Genomic DNA, 11,180 nt, shown 5'->3' on the forward strand with positions numbered 1-11,180 from the left:
CTAATAAACATTTGGTATATGATTTGAAAAATAAGGATTGCGGAATAAGTAACACATGCATAGCGTGGCCTTCAACTCAAGTCGTAAATTTAGCTAAAAGATGGGGTGAGGGGAGAAATTAAGGTGACCGGGGATGCAAAATAATGTTATGATTTTTAGGGCTCGTTTCGTTAATGGTCATAAATATTGATAATGGTAATATAATTTATTATAAATTTGTAGAGAAGTTCTTAGGTCACTGAACATGATAATAAAACTTCATTACAAAATATGAATTTTCCTAGATAAATTTTCATTACTATTCAATACCACATTCCCAAGTGGTAATAGATAATAATGAGATTTTAGTAAGAAAATGGATGTTTTGAGATTTTAAGAATTTCAATAATAGGAATATGCATGTTTTTTTTTTCTCAATCTTTGAGTGCTAATATTATTTTGTATTGTTTTACTTTAAGGATAATCGAAAACTCCATAAAAAAAAAAGATAATTGAAAACCTATTGACATGTATTTGGCTAGCGACAGGGATGGCAACAAGTCGGGTTTGGACTATGTCCTTAGAGTCGGATCCAAATCTGTTTTCAAAATTCAGATTCAACCCCAGCCCAATTGGTCTGAAAACGTTGGAACCAAATCTAGATCCGACAAATTTTGCGGTTTCAGGTCCAAAATGGATCTGTCCATAGTTTATAATATTGTTCTACCTACTTTTTCCAATTAAAATATTCTTAAAAGCAATAAAGATTAATAACATTACAACTAATCAGGAAAAAACATACAGTTAACTAAAATAATGTCAAAACAATTTGTATAATAAAACAACATCAATCAGTATACTTTGTTGGAAATAGTGATGGCTATTGGTGCGAACTGGGCTGAGATTTCACGGTCCAGGACCGGACCGTGAAATTCATAGGTTGGGCGGGCTGGTCCGCGGGCTAAAAAATCTTGGCCCACACAGGTTTGTTACCGGTTTTCACGGTTCGTGGGTCTGGTAGGTTAGATCGGTTGACGGGCCGGCATGAGAATTTTTTTTTCAAAATTATTTAATCATTGAAATTATTCATTATTGTTACATAAAATCTTTAAAATGAATTACAAATATATAAAAATATTAATATTGATGAATAATTTCATTATTTTTAAATTTGATTGAATTATAATATATGCAATTTAATTAAAATATATATCATTTGATTAAAATATACACAATTTGGTTCAATATTTACTTGAATTGGGCTGGTCTGGTTCATGGGTCGAGTTGGACCAGTTGCATGGTCCGGGCTAGGCGGTTTTAGTAGTGGGCTAGGCTCAAAAAATCTAGCCCGCGGCCCATCCACCAATTTCACGGTTTGAGTTGGGCTGGATTGGGCTTTTTGCTGGCCCGACCCACACAGCCCATGAGGTGGGTTGGCCGGATGGGCTGGATTGGCCTGTTGACCATCTCTAATTGGAAAGCTTGTGTTTATTATCAAGGTTTTGTCGCACACTCGCACCTTTCTACTCTCATTGGCCACATCTCATGAATCATGTAACATAATTTTGTTCAAAATTTACTGACTGATCTCTGGAATGTCTTAAATAATCTCTGGACATGAATGATTAGCAAAATTAGTCAATAGATAGTTTCAAGAAACAACGAAGCTTACCAAGGATGTCTTGGTCTAGTGATTAAAATGGAGATACTGTAAACGATAGGTCACAGTCGAATCCCTCCTCCCCTTTTTTGTACTGCCTTCGTGGTAGAAAACGATTTCAAATAAGCGTTTTCATTTCTAATTATTTGGTATGAGTGTAACGAATACTGTTTCCGGAGGGAAACATAATCCCCCCATTTGTTACCCTTGTCAAACTAGTGGAAATAAATTGTGTTTCCTTCCTCAATCATAAACCTTTCAATTGTTTCCATTTCACTAGGATATCAAACAACTATTAAAAATAACAATTATTATTTCCATTTCCCCTCTTTATCCAAATCCTTTCCATTCCGTTTACATTGATTATACCAAATATCCCCTTAATATATATCCTGGAAAAATAAGAACTCATGCTGCCTTTATGTTCTCAAAAATAAACACAGAACTAATGATCAATAGCAGAAACAACTATCTTGTTACATTAAGGCTCTGTTTAGTAGGACGTAAAACATTTTCCCGGAAAACTGTTTTCCTCTATTTTCAGTTTTACATTGTTTGGCTGGCAAAAGAATGTAAAATCATTTTCCCTTGGGATAAAATTACTTTCCCAATGATAGAAAACTATTTTCCCTTCATAATGAAGGGAAAACTGTTTTCCTTATCTCTCTTGTACATTCCTCTCACTACCTCCTTACTTTCCCTTTCAGTTTCCTTTCATTTCATCATTTTTCTTACATAAAACCAAACAACGAAAAACTAATTTAGGAATTGTGTTTTCCATGAAAATCATTTTACACTGAAAATATTTTATGTCCTACCAAACGGAGCCTAAAAGAAAGTCAAAAAAAACAAGACACAAGAATTAACCACTAAAAGTGAAGTTGTAGAAGAGATCATGAATGCCCAATGCAGGGGAAACCACAATGGTCCATTATTACCTGCTTTTAATGCATAACTAAACCAGTCTGGGACATTAGCTCTATTTTTAAAGTTCCCATTGTTCAGAGCCCCATTCATGCAGCCCTCGATGAACTCAAGACTCTTGTAGAGAGATCCCTGTGCTGAATGTCACAGTTACTGCCACCACGACGCAAGAAGTCAACAGATGAGACAAAGGTTGCTTCTTCCACATGTAGAGGCTAATTCAAGTCTGCCAGAGCCCAAGGTTTACTGACATGAAGATCAGGGGATGGACTCGTATCGTCAGAATCTTTTACATCATTGAGTTGCTCCGCTTCATCTGTGTCAATATATCGGTCAGCTGGGAGTTGCAGATCGAGCATTCGTCTTCTAAGTTTTGTGGATCTGGACTCTTACTTGGAATTCTCTGGGGCCTGGGCTATAGCAATTTATGGATCAACTTGGCCCAGCTTGTACGCTCTTTCCTTAAGCAGAATATGGTGAAGACTGAAGACTGGAGGTATAGGGAACTGTAATGGGAGGTCTACCACAAAACGAATTTGACAAAGGAAAATTTGGACCCTTCCATCTTTGCACATCCTCGTTGCATTTGGGATGTTTGAAGAAGATGATGTTTCATAGGGAATTCGCTGTTTAAATTGTTCTTTCCTCCTAACCTCATCCATCAGATCTCCTTATACTCTGTATAGTCGATGTAGTTCATAGACCTATAATATACATGTGAAAGGTAGGATCTTTGTGAAATAGATTTAGGACTCAAATTTTCAATATGTCCATCAGCACAATGTTTTCAGATGATGATATGTGTAACCATACATACCTGATTCTTCAATATGCTTTCGTGTCCAATCATTGTTTGCTTTACAACAACTTTGTCGTATCCTGTCTGTGTATCAGCAACAGTCCTAGGCAGCAAACCATGATAAAATTGTCCTTTGGATAAATTGCTCTTGCCAAAACAAGAAGACCAACTAGCACCATTAGATTCACAATTAAGGTCTTTCATTGAGCAATGTGCAGGCAAGTAATTCTCGTTCTGCACCTTTGTTCCCATTCCTGCCAATTAAGGCAAAATAATCCGAGTAAGAAACAGACACCAGCAGATTACAATTGGAAACAGCAGCAATTATGGACTCCACAGACATATCAACAAATCAATCCAAACGTACTGATTGGAGAAGGGTAATAAAACTACAGAAACTTATATTCTTTTTAATCAATGCCTCCTGCAAACCCACGTCAAGTCGCTCACATAATTGATACAAACATAGACATCTTTGCAGAGATCAATGCTCACTATCCAACAAGAAATGCCAACTAGTTTGACCCTTGGCAAGGTAACCTCAGGAATATAGGACTTACGCAAAGAGCCTTGCACCAGAGCTAGTAAGTATCCCTACATGCAGTAAAGCATATTTAATGGATCGAAACACGATGGCATCTGACGTTGCATCGTCCCAGCTCTCCAGGATAAGTAGAGATAAGATTAAGTGTATATTCATACAGCTTAATGATAGAATAGAGCAGGCAAATCTCTGGCCTGCTGGATGACCCAACCTGATGTTATTAGAAGAAACCCAAATCTGCACCCAACTGAGCCTAGACACCATAATGTGACCCAATTCGACACATATACAATAATTTGTATTAAAAAATCAAGTTTTATGACTTTCAACATATCTTGAGATTAGCCCATAATCAAACCCAAACCTGAACCTTGATCCAAACTGCCAACTCGAGATGAGATACACTTTTCATGGGGCTTAGGTTACACATGGGGATCACTTTTATCTGGACCAGCCTCCCCCAATGCCTATGTGAATCGGAGAACATAAATTTATGTTAAGACAATTGTAGGACACCAAGATCTATCACTATAAGTCCTATTCAGCCTTAAAGTCAGAAATAGAATTTACATCAGTCATATCTATCATCATAAGCAGATAAAAGCTTGAAGAATCATAAAACGCCATACTCACAAGAGGATGAAAAGGCCATTAACAAACAGAAAAAAGAGGTTTCACAGCGAAACATATCAAGGAGACACAGATAAGAAGAAGGTGCATGAACATTCCTTGTAATGAGCACACAGTTTTCCAGCCATATTCCCAAGATGATAAAGTTGAAAAAAATCTTAACATTTCTAGTTTGAGACAAGTAACCTACGGTCTATAAACCACCACCATACAAACACTGTATTTTCCTGCTCATTTATTTTACCTATTATAGCAGCCTAGCAGGGACCGTTCCCCTTAGAAAAGTATCCCTATAACTCTTTGTACTTTGTGATTTGAGTCAATCTATTAATGTATGTCTACTATTTGCAATGGTGCATTTAACATCCCTGATACAGTCTATTCACCTGATTCTATGAGCTGAATTTTGGTATAGCCATCACAATTGAAACAGCTAAAGCACTTTATAAGATCTCTCTCAACAAGCATGCATGGAAATAGCTAGTTACAATGTACAGACACACAAAGAAAAAACAAACAAAATTTTGTGTGAGCAAAGGGAACAACAACCAGAAAGAAACTTGAGCTTGACAAGCAAGATGGAGCTAAGATTGTTGGAAGAATGAAACAAGTAGGAAAGTCAACAGAATACATATACCTGTGAAGCGACATTCAATTTCAGACATCTTTTATATGAAATAGCGTTCGATCAGTCAAAAAAGACAGCTAAGAGTCTACCTGTTAAATACAAAGTTTTTCTCATCGAATACAGGTGACTTTAAAGCTGTGACTAGGCCTTTATTATCAAATTCAGTATCTGAAGCACAACAGCAAGTCGGATATGACCAATGCCAATGCTATTATTTCTTTCAATTGTTGTGTAAAAAACTAATTCTAATAAAAATTCTACTCAACCTAGTGGTGACAACAGTAGCAGCAGTGAGTTAGTTCTACCTAAATAACAGCAACAACAACATAACTTCTGAACAAACAGACATCTATTAAAAAGTATATATAGAAACACACTTAGCCATCTTCAAATAACAAAGAGAACTGATAAAATTTTAAAAATATTTGACCAGCAATCCTACGCTACTATATTTAGGAGCTTAAACTATGTGCTCCTGAAGTAGAAGCAGCTATCTTCTAAGTATGAGCAATTAGACAACAAATATGCTGCAGGCCTCCAATAAATATGATTGGCAATCACACTTTCAGATGGAGTTCTGTACTAGATATGCTGTTAATTGTTACTGCTGTGCTCTTCCCAAAAATGGTTCTGCAAGATGGAGTTAAGTTACATGGTAGCTATGTTACACCGACACCTTCATTTACCTCAAAAATCACGTGTTGTGTCGTGTGGTGTCCGACACAACACTTCACTTGGATACGTCATTTTAAACTAAGAACTTGACTTTTTCTACAAAATAACCGAGTCGGATACTGGACACCCGTATCCAAGTTGACACTTAATCCGTGTCTGAGTAACATAGCATGGTAGGGCTGCAAATTCCGAAGCCAAAAACCCAATATTTTTAAGAGCAGCTACATTGAAAGCCTGAAACTTTGTTGCTCTGATAAATATGACAAGGGTCTTGGTTGCAACTACAGCACTAAGTGCACTGCCTCCTTGCGCCTGACCATGCATTCTACCAACAATTACGGCCCCAACAGCAATATTTTCCTTGAAAGCTTGAACTTGATCGGAAGCAGCTTGACCAATACTACCATCTACAACAAGGACGACAAGATTTGGTTTGGTCGCCTCAGCAATTAGGCGCATTTCTTCAAATAGATCAGCCTCTTGCGTGTGGCATTCACTGGTATCAATAATAATGAGATCACGACGGGTTTTTCTTTTGAATTTTTCTACCCCACTAACAGCACTCTTCACGGGATCCAAAGACCCCTGACTTCCAGAGAAAGAAAGATTAGGGTTTGTATCAGCACAAAAAAGAGCTGGTCGGAAACCAATGCTCTTATGATAAGACGCATCCAATGCTCTTATGATAAGACGCATAGTGTGAACAACTAGTGGTCTTGCCCGGGCAAGCCTACAAACATGACGACACTCGGTTCGCCTCTCTTCACGGTGAATGTTGGCTTCAAAGGCTCAACATATCGCACAGCTCATTGCTTACAGCCTAAAACAGATATTCTATCTAATTAGCTAAATAACAAATATATTCACTTCACTTCACACTTGAGAGCCAAATAAGTGGTTCTTTGTTATACAGGAAATCAGGTAGGCAATAGAAATTCCCATGATTTTCTGACTTGGGTAGTTGTTTTGTTGACAAGAAGCAGAAAAAATGGAGGTAATGAAAATTCCTAAAAATTGAAACTCACATAAAAAGTAGAAATTTATTTACCTGCCCCTCTTTGGTCATTCAAAATTCCTACATTAATTCATCGGAAGTACAAATTCCTTGATGTCAACCAAACACATCAATTCATGAGACAAAACTTGAGAATAGTTTAAGCAAGCATATACTACAGTAGTTACTAGTTAGTGAGCGTTTGGTTTGAGACATTGAAACAACAACCACTCATATGCTCTACAATTGTAAGCTAATTAAAGCAGACACACAAAATCAAAACGATAAATTTATCATCAGCTTATACGGACTAATACTGTAATACATAGTTGAATTTCTCTAGATATATATTACACAACTATTACTGAAATTGAATTATTTTTTAGAAACGCAATAAAAAAGTTCAGAAAAAAAAGGTAAGTACCTGATGAAAAATTTAGCGGCTTTGATGAGGAAGATGATCGAAATCAAGAGATCTCCTGATATCAGCAATGAAAGCGTGTGCAATTGTATCTTTAAACTGGGCCTTCAACAGTGCAACAGTAATCTGATCAAGACATTGATAGGCTACCTTAGCGTCGAAGAAAGTTTCATCGTTCATCTGCTGAAGAGCACCGGATATGGCCTCCCATAATTGGGAGTTTGGGACAACACCATCTTCGCTTACAGTGTGTTTGGTTATTTTTAGTAACATTGTGTTTGGTTCATTTTTAGTAAAGGAAAGAAATGGGAGAGAAAGGAAGTGAAGAGAAAAGAAAAGAATGGAAGAGAAAGGAAAAAACTTTAAATTTTTATGTTTGGTATAAACTTTCTCTTTCTTTCCGAATTCCCTCACTTTTGAGAGGAAAGGAAAGTGAAATTTTATTAAAGAGTATTTCCTTTTCATTCCTCCCATTTCCTTTTACTTTTTTTTTTTTTGAAAGATCCCATTTCCTTTTACTTATTTTTTTTTTAATAAACCAAACATTGGAATGTAATAAATTTCCTTCCTTTTCCTTTCTTTTCCTTCTAAATCTTTTCTACCAAAATCCCCTCAAAAAAAAAAAAAAAAAAAAAAACTGTTATGAAGAGAAAAAATAGAAACGAAAAAAACTTAACTTCTTATGTTTGGTATAAATTGGACTTTGCTAAACAACGCCCTAAAATTTCCTAGTAACGCCTTAAATACGGTATTTTTATACTGTATTTATATACTTATATTTCTTTCTCTCTCTCCCTTTCTTCCTCCACTTTCTCTCCCATCTTCTTCCACTCACCACTACAACCACCACCGCCCAACCACCGTCGCACCACCACCGCCGCACCACCACCGTCGCACCACCACCGCCGGAGCACCACGACACCACCACCGCCGCACTACTACCCCGACACACCACTCCCACCAACCCTCTCTCTTACATTATGAAGCCACCAACCACATCGTCGGAATGCCATCAAATCAAGAAGCAGCTGATGAGACCAAATGAAGCCAGTCAGCAGGTGCACCATTTACATTATGACTTTTCAAGAATTCCTCCACTTGCTCTCTCTGTTTTTGTTTTTCAATAAAAGGAAAACATGGAGACCTAAACATGGAGACTTGTGAAGTTTTTCAAGAATTCTTCCACTTCCACTCACCAAGATATGTGAAGTTTTTTTTTTCAATTTAAAGTGAAAAAATTAAGGGGGTGTCCACCATGGGCGCCCCACCACCGGTGGAGGCGCCCATGGCAGGCGCTCCACCACATGGTGAGGCGCCTGCCATGGGCGCCTCCACTGGTGGTGGGGCGTCCATGGTGGACGCCTCCCTTAATTTTTTTAAAAAAAATTCAAAAAAAAGGAGGCGCCCATGGCAGGCGCCTCACCATGTGGTAGAGCGCCTGCCATGGGTGCCTCCACCGGTGGTGGGGCGTCCATGGTGGACGCCTCCTTAAAAAAAATTCAAAAAAAATTTAGAGGTCTGCCACCGGGATGTTCGCGAAGGTTTTGCCGGAGGCCGGAAATGTGCCGCCGCCACTCGTTGCTGCCGTGTCGCCGGAATTCTTGTCGCCAGAGAACTTGATTGATACTCTTTCTTGATGATAGAGATGGAGTAAAAGATGTGAGAGAGTGATAAGTGAGGGAGGGTCAAGAGAGTGAAGGAGAGTGGGAGTGGGAGAGTGAAAGTATTAAAATACAACTCATGTATTTGTATTTTAATACAGGGCGTTAATAGGAAAATTTAGGGCGGTGTTTAGCAAATGAGTATAAATTTTGTCTTTCCTTCACTTTTGGGAGGAAAAGAAAGTGAAATTTTATTAGAGAGTCCTCCTTCCAATTCCTCCCATTTCCTTTCACTTAATTTTTTTTTAAAAATGAACCAAATATTGGAAAGTAATAAATTTCCTTCCATTTTCCTTCTTTTCCTTCCAAATTCTTTCTACCAAACAAACTGTTAATCTTTTCTTTCAGATTTCTAAATCCTAAGGGCCTAGACTAGAGTTTTAAAAAAAAAAGGTAAAATTGGCCCTAATACAAAATTATAGTTTAGTAATATAGTATGTAGGTGCACCTCACACAGTCACACTACCAACTTCTAGCACTAGCTAGAAAAGGTAGCTCCGTATCAGTATATCACGAACGGCATCCGACACCCCCACAAGCATTGTTGGACAATGGCCATGGGCATGCTTGTAAAAAGGCTCGTATACTGGTATATTTAGTGGAGGGCCACTTAAAGGCCAAATGGTCTTCAAAAGAAGTCAAACTTTGAAGGTTTGTCATATCTTGGGTAAGATAGTGATCGGATTAAATTTCGGATTTAAGGTCCATAAATAGGAATGATACATGATTTTTTTGTGCTGCATTAGAAGGTTGTAGAAGTGCCTGGCATAGTCAAGAGGTCAGCTTCTAGGCTAGGGTGCTTCTAGAATGTTTTTAGGACTTTCATGTTGTATATGGTTGTAGTAAAGTGTTTAGATTGTTTTGAGACAACTTTGTGTAAAACCCTCTAATTGAGGAGGTGGGTAACTTTCTAGATTTAGGAGAAGTTAGGATGAAGGTGTATAAATAAGCATCCTCATTTATTTGTACATAACATCCAACACTTGTGATATCTCTCAAGCAATCTAAGCATTCCTTATAAATCTTCTCTATAGCCATCTTTCTCACACTTAGCCAAATTTCGGAGCCACTTAGTCTAGCAAGTTTAGTGGTGCCTTAAGTGATTTTCCGACGGGAGTGTGAAGTTAGTAGACAGTGTGCATATGCTAGGGAAAATAGTATGCACGTCACGTCCAGTTTTATGACACTTATTGTACCAGACTAATAGTTCATTGTATTTTGGCAATTAGTCAAAGACTCAAAGTTGGTGCGATTGAGTGAGCCCTCACCGTAATTTGTGGTATTGAGACCAATTGCCTTTTTTTGGTTATTAGTACCAAAGATCATTCATTATATCACCTACTAGCCTTATATACACTCATGTATGCGAAGCGGAATGATGAGTATTGATTGTTTTGCAATTTATTAGATCAGTTTTTCCTTTTTATTTTTATTTTTAAACTAATAGAGTGGTAGGTGTTGTAGTTTTATTTTTACTAACCGTTTTGCAGTTTATTAGATCGGTTTTTCCTTTTTATTCTTTCAATGTAGTTTCCCATTTAATATATTTGGGTATGGTATACAAAATATCATACAAGATTGTCTTGCAATAGTTAATGATATGTCAGGGGACAACTCATTCCTTTAAGGTAACGTTGACTCCCTTAGCTTAATAGGTGATTTTTTTAGGATATATAGCGCGATGGTCTTATAGTAACTTTAGTAAGTCAGTATTACTCAATATTTTTTAATATGAAGGTTTTAATAAAGAGCGTATAAAAGCATTGGTATATGACCAATTCTTTTGAACTTAATTTCAGTTTAGTTCGACCAATTCATTATTATATTGTTATTAAATTATTATTACTATTGTTATTGTTATTGTTGTTGATGTTATTATTATTATTGCTAGAGGAAACCTCGAGTATTTCGATAAGCACTAATAATATTTCCTAAAATGGTATATATATTGAAATGTATCCCAAAATCATATGTCAACAGACAAATTAATGTTTACATTCATTTAATATTTCCATTTGTAGTTATCTTATGTGATGCCCCAAGAGCGCTTTAGCTTTTAGGTTATGTTGATTCTGTTTCGTTCGACTCATCAGCTCAAAAGAACAGTGCCACAAAAATAGAACAATAAGCGAGTCAATTGTTTTTGGAAGCAAAATAGGCATGTCAACTATCATTTATAGGTGATCAAGTCGAGCCTGACCCGAAATGGTTGGGTTTTGGACACGATTTTTCGGCCTACGGTCGGGCCATTTCGATTTTTTGGGC

At 37.1% G+C, this 11,180-nt stretch overlaps 1 long non-coding RNA gene across 1 annotated transcript; it reads right to left on the reverse strand.

Annotated features, from left to right (window-relative positions):
* Positions 1-2,002: 2,002 nt before the first annotated feature.
* Positions 2,003-7,657, reverse strand: LOC104892386 (uncharacterized). The gene is made up of 3 exons (XR_002039873.3): positions 7,258-7,657; positions 3,381-3,616; positions 2,003-3,267 (listed from the first exon to the last, which is right to left on the reverse strand). It is a non-coding gene; the product is annotated as an uncharacterized LOC104892386 (long non-coding RNA).
* Between the last annotated feature and the right edge of the window lie 3,523 nt (positions 7,658-11,180).

The sequence above is a fragment of the Beta vulgaris genome, chromosome 5 (assembly GCF_026745355.1).
Source record: "Beta vulgaris subsp. vulgaris cultivar EL10 chromosome 5, EL10.2, whole genome shotgun sequence".
Lineage (NCBI taxonomy): Eukaryota > Viridiplantae > Streptophyta > Magnoliopsida > Caryophyllales > Amaranthaceae > Beta > Beta vulgaris.